The sequence below is a fragment of the Halichoeres trimaculatus genome, unplaced genomic scaffold (assembly GCF_033239565.1).
Source record: "Halichoeres trimaculatus isolate MK-OKI-2021-1 unplaced genomic scaffold, fHalTri1.1 fHalTri1_scaffold_8, whole genome shotgun sequence".
Taxonomy (NCBI): domain Eukaryota; kingdom Metazoa; phylum Chordata; class Actinopteri; order Labriformes; family Labridae; genus Halichoeres; species Halichoeres trimaculatus.
This window is the reverse complement of record NW_027437186.1, coordinates 13,755,632-13,765,485: the sequence shown is the minus strand read 5'-3', so window position 1 is coordinate 13,765,485 and position 9,854 is coordinate 13,755,632.

The following is a 9,854-nucleotide window of genomic DNA, read 5'->3' as shown; positions in this document are numbered from 1 at the left end:
CATACACAGATCTTTAATCCCATAGAAATAAAAAAAATAGGTATAGATAATTCTAAGGTCCAAGGCTAGATTGCTCCACAGTTTAGTAGCATGGACCCAGTGACAGGTTGGTGACCTGTCCAGGATTTACCTTGCCTTGCGCCCAATGACATGGATGGATGAAGGATTTCCTTGTTTGGACTTAAGTAACAGGCCCTCTGGGATATAGGAAGGACCAGGGGGGTATTCCACGAAGCTGGCTTAGCTCAAAGCCTGGCTTATTTGGGTTAGCCGCGCTAACTTTAGCGAGAGTTGGGTTCCACAAACGAGGCTTAGCGCTAGCGTAGCTTGGTAACCATGGTAAATTAGCCAGTGCGACTAGCCTGGTCCCGGTCAGGCTAAACGTCAGGCTTACCTTAGCTGCGTCTCAGAGAAGGTCAGACAGGCCTCTAAAAGACGCCTTGTGAACTGCAGGTGTCACATTAAATTAATCTATATCTGTAATAGATGATGTTTTTGTTCAGAACCATAAACTGAGACCTTTTGGTAACTTTTCTGATACCTGCTTAAAACCCAAAAAGTCAGAAGGATCGTGAGGCTCCGCTTTCACGGTCCGTATTCATACTGAAAATCAAGATCAAGCGAGCTTTTGTCCTCCAGCTCCACGGGAGGTTTCCGTCCTCCCTGAGCTCGCTTTAGGACACCTGCGTGATCCTTTGACAGGTGAACTGCCCCTGTTATACTAGACTGGAATAACCGTGAGTCAAGACATGTCATATACTAGACTGTCTGTTCACATTGCAGGGAAGTCGGTGGCTGAGAGGCTGGAGAGAAGGGCACAGACGCACGGTGATCCATGTTTTATTTGCGGCGAAGGTTCGATCCCACTTGTGGTAACTATTTGAAAATAATTGATTTTCTTTCTTCTGTCTCCCTCAAAGTACAGTCAACATATAACAGAATAAAGGCAGAAATTGTCTTATGATATAAAAGGTGACAACAGCCACAATTTTCCATAGAAATTCCCTCCTTTACCGGCGGTCCGTTCTGATCATGATGATAATGTAAAGGTGATTCCACATGGTGAGATAACTTTGTGTCTTCCTCCTTATTTAAATATAGAGCACTGTATCACTGACACGTCTCATCTGACAGCTGAATCATCTCTAAAAAAAAAAAAAAAAAAAGACATCTCATCTACATGTCTTTTTCTGCTGTTTTAGTCAGTGTTTGATGAAACATCACCCCATGAAGTATATAGGCCTATATATATGAACAGCTTTAATTTAATCAAGTCCAATCTCCTCTGGGCCACAGCAGTGTGAGGAGCTTCAAAGTGAGAAGAAAAAGTTCATCAAACTCAGCAGAAACAGTCAGTGTTGATTTGACACATAAGCATGATATTCTTGAACCAGCAGCGTCTCTGGCTTTATTAATTGCCACCGTGTCACCCTTTTATGTGATTTTCACCTTGAAGTCATCATACGACTCCATGAGGGGTGTCTTCTCCGCTGAGGGAAACGTCTCTGCTCTCGGTTTTGACATGATTTGGTCATTTCGACGATCGACACGTCGGGGCTTTTTATCTACCGCGGACGCGCGCTTAGCCGCAGCTTGGATCAGCCTGGCTTGAATAAGCGTCTCTGAAAATCAGCTGAGCCTCGTTAGTGGAACGACTTGCAGCTAAGATTGAAGTGGCAGCTTATTCAAGCCACGCTTACCGGCGATAGCCCAGCCTTCTTTAGCCAGCTTCGTGGAATACCCCCCTGGTTATGTAAGGCTGAGTAAATAAGTTAACCCAGGAAGCCTCCCCCTGGTGCCGCTGATGACCCTGGACTTGTTCAGTCCAGACAGCTGCAGACATGTTGTGACATGTCATGTCATTGTGGTTCAGCATTCAACCTAGTTTTGGCACAATGTGGTGGTTTGTTATGGTGAAAGTCTCCCTTTATGTTTACCTCTCCTGGTTTAAAAAAATAAAAGCTCTTTAAAGAGAACTCAAATCAAGTCAACTCATTCAAGTCAACTCCTTTCCAGCTACAGAAATACGCTCCCTCTTTGTAATCACACCCCCCACTCACTTCCTTTTTCCACTGAAATCACAAGTCACAATTTTAAAGTAATACCAAACTGCTCATCTGTCCTGACTAATACGACCTTGCCCTACTTGTCCCACTGAACTAACTGTGGTCAGTTCAGTAGGGCAAGACTCAGTCTGTTATATAAGAAGCTATGTCTGTCTGTCATTGCACAATGCTGAAATGCACACATTCCCAGGCAGCTACACACTAAGTGACGTTGGGTGTGACAGTTTGCTCAGCACACAGTCATCGACTGATAAAACAGACTCTCAGTCAGACTGAGAGGAGGTTGACAATCTGCCAGATGCACTTATAATCAAGCTCCTCTAACAGTACAGTAGAGCATGTTGTACTTTTTGTTAAATCAGATTTGATTAATATGAAGTCAGTGAGGGGCTGGTGTAGCTGGTTCTCCTGGAATGGGACTTTTTGTCTTGTACATTACAGCATACCGTACAGTGCTGGAGGAGATATAGGTACAATGGTACAATCTACAGACACAGATAAGTGCTAGCGTTTGAAAGAGAAGTGAAATGTGATACCAGTCTCCACAGCTATGCTCATATGGAAGCTTAGATCTGTGAACAGTCAAAGTCACCTGTGGTATTGGAAATCAGAATTCATCTGAAAGAGGAGGTGCTTTGCCACAGAAAAAGATAAAATCCAATTTGTGCCAATGCCAACTACTGCTTACAGATCTATATCCCAGGCTTGAAAAACAGAAAACCTCTCCACAGATAAAGGTTGTGTATGGTTTACGTGATAGATGGATGCATTTTGATGTCGTTCAGGTCATGACTTGCCTACCTGCTGTGGAATAACAAAACAGAAATTGCATCAGCTGAGTTTTGCAATGTTAAACTTTTGGTAATAAAAAAAGGGATGTGACAGTGTTTCCACAGCAGAAGGAGAGAGCATGTAGACAAAGTGTCTGGCTGAATCTGGTATTTCACAGAGGGAGTGACATAAAAAGCCATAAAGAAAGAAAACAAAGGTACATATCGCCATGCATATTCATGTGATTACTTTGAGTCAGGTTTTGCTTGTAGTCTATCACAAAAAGAGGTCGATAGCGTTGGCTTTGAGTTTAAGTTTGACCTCTGCTTTATTGACTGTGATCAGAAAAAAACTTGGAGGGCAAGCCACATATTTCAGGTGGGGAGTGGGAGTTCAAAGCTCAGATCTAAAAGCCGCATGTCTACAAGGCCAGAGGAGATTTGTACACTTCACAGTAGACAAATGGTGATATGTTGGATATACACTGGACAAAATGTACTAACTCAAATATTCATTATGATTCTCATAAACATTGATGATGGCTTTATATTGATCACAAACTAAGAAAAAGTTTATGCTTTATGTTCAGTTTGTCATAAAAAGTGGCATAGTGTCCCTATTTTCACTTCCTCTAAAGTTTTATTTATCTGTTGTTCTACCATCCAATGTAAACAGCAGTAGATGGTAAAACAAAGGATGAAATGCTGGGTATTTGGTTGGTATCAAAACTGTTGCGGACATCGTGAGGCAAGAGAAAAACGCAATTCCTTGGATTTCAAGACCAAAGGACATTGATAATATAATAATACCTCATACTTAAGCTTACCTAATTGAACCATTTGGCCTAATGCAATCTATGTTGCCCTATATGCATGTTCAATGACAACAGATCATGTTGATGGGATCACATTACCACGCCCCCTTCAGGTTGTACTCTATATTAAACTTGATCTTCAACACAGGCACGAGGTTTGCCCCAGTACTTCCAGTACACGTCATTAACAGGTATGGTCATGTCTGTAATGGGAGACCATGTATCCTACATGTGACGCTGGGGTTTTCTGGGTACAGGGGTTTATTTTAGCAGCCAGTGTGTCTCAGATGTTGTCTGTAAAAGGTTAACATGTAGGAGACTCAGAGTGATAAATGTAAGAGTAGGATGTCACTTCTACAAGGCATTTCCATATGTCTGTGAATCCACTCACAAACATCTCCGGGGTTCCACAGTGGTCAGAGCTTGCCCCCCCACTCCTCTTTACAAAATTCGAATGCGTACAATTATGAAAAACATGAAATCTTACCATTTATATGCCAATACTACTCAGTTTTACATTACCCCCTTGTCCAATGATACAAGTCCTGTCCAAAATTTGATACAATGTATGCATGACTTTAACTGCTGGATGTCAGTAAACCTTTTAAAATGTGGCCTTTTTCTTTGGTTGCTGGATGCTATATTCTTTGTCTAGTGATTTTTTCAACTTGAATTGAGTCACGCTTAAAGTGTAGCTCTGATGAATCATCAGTAATACATTTATTTTCTCTTGCTATTCAGTAAGTCAAAGTCTCATCTAACACTCAAAGATGCCTAAGCTGTTTGAACTCAGATATAAGTTGTTTCAAAGGATAACACCAAGACGATAAATGAAGGACGTCACTGCTATCACTAAGGCAGTAATTACAACATATGGAAGGAAATGAGAAGAATGAGCAATGTGTTTTTCTCTGAAGTGAGAAATTCTGGTGAGCAGGAAGTGACCTAAGTTTAAACTCTGTGCTTCTTTGTAAGCTCTACGTCAGCACCACCTACTACTTCCGAGCCAACAAATTTCTATAAAAGGATCATCTCCAAAACATCCAAAACTTTCAGCACTCTAAGCACACAAATTCTTGTCTCAGTGTTTCTTAGAACATTTCATGGTTGCAGTTTCATTAGAGAATTTGTTGTGGTAGGTTGCAGGTTATTTTGGGCTGCTGTTTATTTCTAATGTAATATGATTTATCGCTGCCAATATCAGCCTCTTACAAGATGTCTCTGATGGTGTGAACTGTTCAGGGAATTATCTGCTGAGTATAAATCTCCCTTTTCATTTAATGTAGCTTAAAATACAGTTCAGCTCATCAATAACCAGCCTATTGCACTAATTGGTTGACTCTTCTTTTTCCTTTTTTAAACCCCCAAGAATGTTAACAATGAAAGATAAAGTGCCTGACAAGACAAACTGCCAAGCAGACTCATCACATGCTTGTAATTGAACGAGTTGCACATCAAACATCAAACATTTCTCCCGGGTATTAGCAGAGGCCAAACCAAACTACATCAGGTACATACATGCATACATACATACATACATACATACATACATACATACATACATACATACATACATACATACATACAAACCAAACTTTATTTATATAGAGCACTTTTTATACAAAAGAAATAAAGCACAAAGTGCTTTACATGTCTGAAAGCCACCCTTACCCATTCCCACCCCACCTAGACCCCCTCTCCAGCACATAGACACTTACACACGCGCCCACCTGTCCATCAACCCCATACCCACCAAAAACACTTGTGTTTACTTGACCAAAAACACAAATAAACAGACTCCCACCGAAAAAGTCTGATATCGGTCTGCATTCACGCTTTATTTAGAGAATTTTCAGCGCGTTACTTTCACACAAAAACAGCGCTAAATAAGGCTCTAGTTCTCATCGTGTCTCTTCGTCCTGGCAGACTGCCTGCGATTGTTTATATCTGGCACGCCGTGCGCGCGCGGACTGATACACTAAGCAGCGAGCGCCTTTAAGTTCCGTGGCGTTGCCCCTCTTCTCCATGCTTGTTTTGGTTACTCATCGTGTTTTTCCGCCAATTTCACTTCCTGTTCCGACGCGGTCAGCAACAGACGTTTACAAAATAAAAGCATGTGGGCAACATGCACTAATGTGCGATAAAATATTCAACAGCGTTAATAGATTGACGGGTTAACGCGAAAATAACGCGTTAACTTGCCCAGCACTAATATATATATATATATATATATATATATATATATATATATATATATATATATATATATATATATATATATATATATATATACATATATATATATATGCATATATGTCTGTGTCTGTGTGGGTTTGTGTGTGTGTTAATAACAACCTTTGCACCACTCTGTGACTGCTTACTGCCCCAGGTGTTAGAAAACAAGAACATATGAGTCTATTAAAGGTTATGGGTTAGACATAAGTTCTTTGTTCTGGAGTTGTTTCTGCTGCCCCCTAACAGCTGATATTTGTTGCATCTAAGTTTTCATCACATGGATAACAGCAGCACACGATCCATTGAATATGTAGGAATTAGTTGATTATGTGTTTCTACAGGGATTGTGTACATCTGACATTGGCAATGCAGTTTAACTGTAAAAGATAGATCATGGTTTTTGTTTAAGCACTTTATCGCAATTAGCTGCATGTGTTTTGCTGCTATTGCATGTCAGAGGCACTCCTCAAAAGCATGAATGAATATGTGTGTGTATGTGTGTGTCCGTGTGTGTGTGTCTTAGAGATCGCCTTAGCAATTCCTTTAGACTAACACTATTCTCTCGCTGAATGTCATTGGAGATGTCTGCTGCCATCTGTCAGCTCCTATCAGCTGATTGAGGAAAAAATAAAACAAGCATAGCTGAAAATTACAGGGAGTCCTTATGGAGGAACACCAAGTCTCTGTTTGATCTGCCTGGTGTGACTGCCCTGCTGTTTACCAGTCACAGAGTGTGATGTGAGCTGCTCAGCGGTCATGTAGAGAATTTATCTGTATTTATTGCGGTGTCACTTTTGGACTTTGATATGTGTGGCTCCATTTTCAATTTTCATCTTAGCTGCTGGTCATTTTAGATCAAAACACACGTGTACAAACACATTAAAACAATGACAGCTACTACTGTTATCCAGGTCCAGTTGTCTGTTTGGGCGGGGATGCTGAACTACCCCTTGTTGAAGCCTTTGCTGTGTGAACAAGATTAGTTGAAACATATCTGAAATACACCCACCTGTTTAGTCTCCAGCACGCAGAGTTTGAAAATGTCAGAGCACCTAATGTACTGGTAGTTTACGTACATACCTACACAATTCTGTGTCCCATGGTTTGTCTTAATCTCACTCTTCTGCTTTGTCACTCTCTTTCAAAGTTACCATGCCTCCTCTTTGGCTTCTTGCCCATCTTCTGCAAGCAAAGGGTTAAATGGTTTTAAACAGCTTTCGATATCATCCCTTACTAGCAACCCTTACACAGCCTGGAGCCCATCAGCCAACAACATAAGCCTCTTTGAGTGAGAACAATATAAGTGTCTTTGAGTGACTGCCAAGTCAATGTATGTGCTCAGCTGTTAGCTATAGAATACCTATGTGAGAGTACACTGCTAGACCTATGTTTATGGGGATTAAAAAAAACTGTATCATCATTAGATGACAATGCATGGGATGCACTACGCCACCATAGATTGGCTCCACTTCAGCTGCTTTCCTGTACAGAGACATGAGTTGGCAATACTGATCAGATGACAGACATGCAGTGTATCAAATCATCTCTGACATCTATACATGCATCACTTGCCCACAGTTTTACATTTACATAGCTACAGAGCATATAATTAGAAATGACACTGCTTTCAGTGAGGTGGTTGTTAGCCTTCCTGCCACCAGGGAGGCTTGTGACACCACGCCAGGACAGATTGCTGCGGGATGTTTGGAATATGCTGAATGTTGTTTACATGCAGGGAAATGGGTCGGATGACTTTTCACTGGCAAAAGATGGACACGCTAAAGATACCCGATGCCTGCCTGATGACAGACAGAGAGGCTTTGGTGGCCAGGGGGTGTCAAAGAAAAAGTAATATGAAGGTTTGGATGAAGACTTGGTCCTTGTTCTCTTGGTGTTAAGGACACGTTCTCAAAAAAGCAGTGTTCCTTTAAAGTAAGAGCACATGACATCTGGCATGTAACCTGAGGTCTATTTTGGGATGAATTATGAGCTAGCTGAAGCTTTGATGCTACCTGACAAGATGTCTCAGGTTGTAATTAGACTTTTTAAAGCTACTACATGGGTAGTAGTGTGATATAAGAAATGAGATCACTTATATTAAAAGAGAAAGATTGTAGCAAACAACATTCTGGATAACTCTTTCGTATAAAACAGCAAGAGGGCGCTGTTCAGGAGGGGCTCACTAGTTTCTCATAATGTAAAGGCAGAATAGGAAAAATCTCTCAAGGTAAAACCCAACTTTAGAATAAACAAGTGAGAAGACAAGAATGATTTTTAGTCAAGTTAAATGTTGCTAGCTGCTGAGATACCTGGTATCAGTGTTATAGTCCTGTGACCAAACTTGAGTTTTGAGGTGAGTCTTGGGTCGTCAGTGTTTGAGCCAAGTTGTGTTTTTTGTGTCTAGTTTAGCTAGCTCGATGCTACATAAGCGTTCCTCTCACTGAAAAATCTTTAGCATTGCATAAAGCTGCATCCTTACTGGAGAATTTCAAACACATGTTAAAACTTTAACGTCAAAAACTGAGAGCAATCCTTGTTTGTGGAACTGAGACCTTACCCCAGTGTAGTCAAACACTGCAACCTCTCTGCCTTTTTATACTTATTGCTGGCACTTTGCCAGAAACCTCTTTATTGGTTCACCAGATGGTCCTCTGGGATAATAAACTCACAACTTATTTAACCAAATGACCGACCTGCATGTAAGGTGAATGTTGGAAATGAGGAACTGTAAAAGTGGAGGAGTGGAGCAGACTTTTGCCTCGGTCTCTGCTCTGCATGAACAGGAAGTAATGATGACGCTAAAAAAGTTGCTTGTATAACCATTCTGACTCTCTGCCAACTCCTGTTTTTCCCTCTAACCGAACCAACCAGACTAGGTTTTTTGGAGTCTCTAAATCTGCCAAGTCAAACCCTGAAACCTCTCCAGACCACTGACGAGCTGCAAACAAAGGCTGCTTCTTCACATCTGGAACAGAAACAAGAAGTGCTTGTTGGGCTGTGTTTGTGTCTGCATGTTGGTGTGTTTGAAAGAAAGATTCAACACTAGGGGAAAAAATACAGCAGGGTTACATAACACTTTAAGAATACTTGAAAGCAATGGAAATTGTCTAGGTTAAGCTCTTTTATAGCCTTATTACATACAGTGCAGGGCTACAGGATCTGGATTCACCTAATCAATGAATTATACATGAGCCAATGATAACAATTAAACACAAATAAACTTTTTGACCCAGGGATGAGATTTTGCAAGACCTGAGCTTTTAAAAACTCCACTAGCATCAAAGTAACATTGCTATTTCCTCATTGTTCATTTTATTTCAGTCTTTTTCTGCCGGGTGGCTGTGGCTCAAAGGTAGAGTTGTTGCCTCTCTATTGGGAGGTTGGGGGTTTGATTTCAGCTCTTGCAGTCACATGCTTATGTGTCCTTGAGCTAGGGGTTCTCACACTTTTTTAGACTGAGGCACCCTTTCAGGTTAGACATTTCCCCAAGCACCTCCTCGTTATCCTATCAATTATTAGCTTAATATTAACACTTCGTAAGAATGAAATGTGTTGTATTTTGCAATTATAGGATTAGGCAACATTTGTACTTGCCAAGTAATTCATTTTGTAAACTTTGAGAAAATGTTACCTCGAAGTCAGTGGTGGGGCAGTTACTCCCCGCTGAAGTGACCTCTCAGGGGCCAAAAAGTGTGTGAAAGCACCCTCCTGGCTGGCAAAACACACTCAATTGCCCACTTGGGTGGTGGCAAAAAACACATGTTATATGTGCCTGGTTTTTTCTTCTTTTCGTCCATGCCCTTTAAAAAGTCTGTGCACACCATTGCACCAAGGTGTTTTTTTTGTTTTGAGGGTTTGTTTTCTCTTGTTACAAACTATATTGTGATAAACATGTTACAACCAGGGAACTGATCTCATGACACAAAACTAAATTGGATGGGAATATTCAAAAATTAGCTTATTTTATT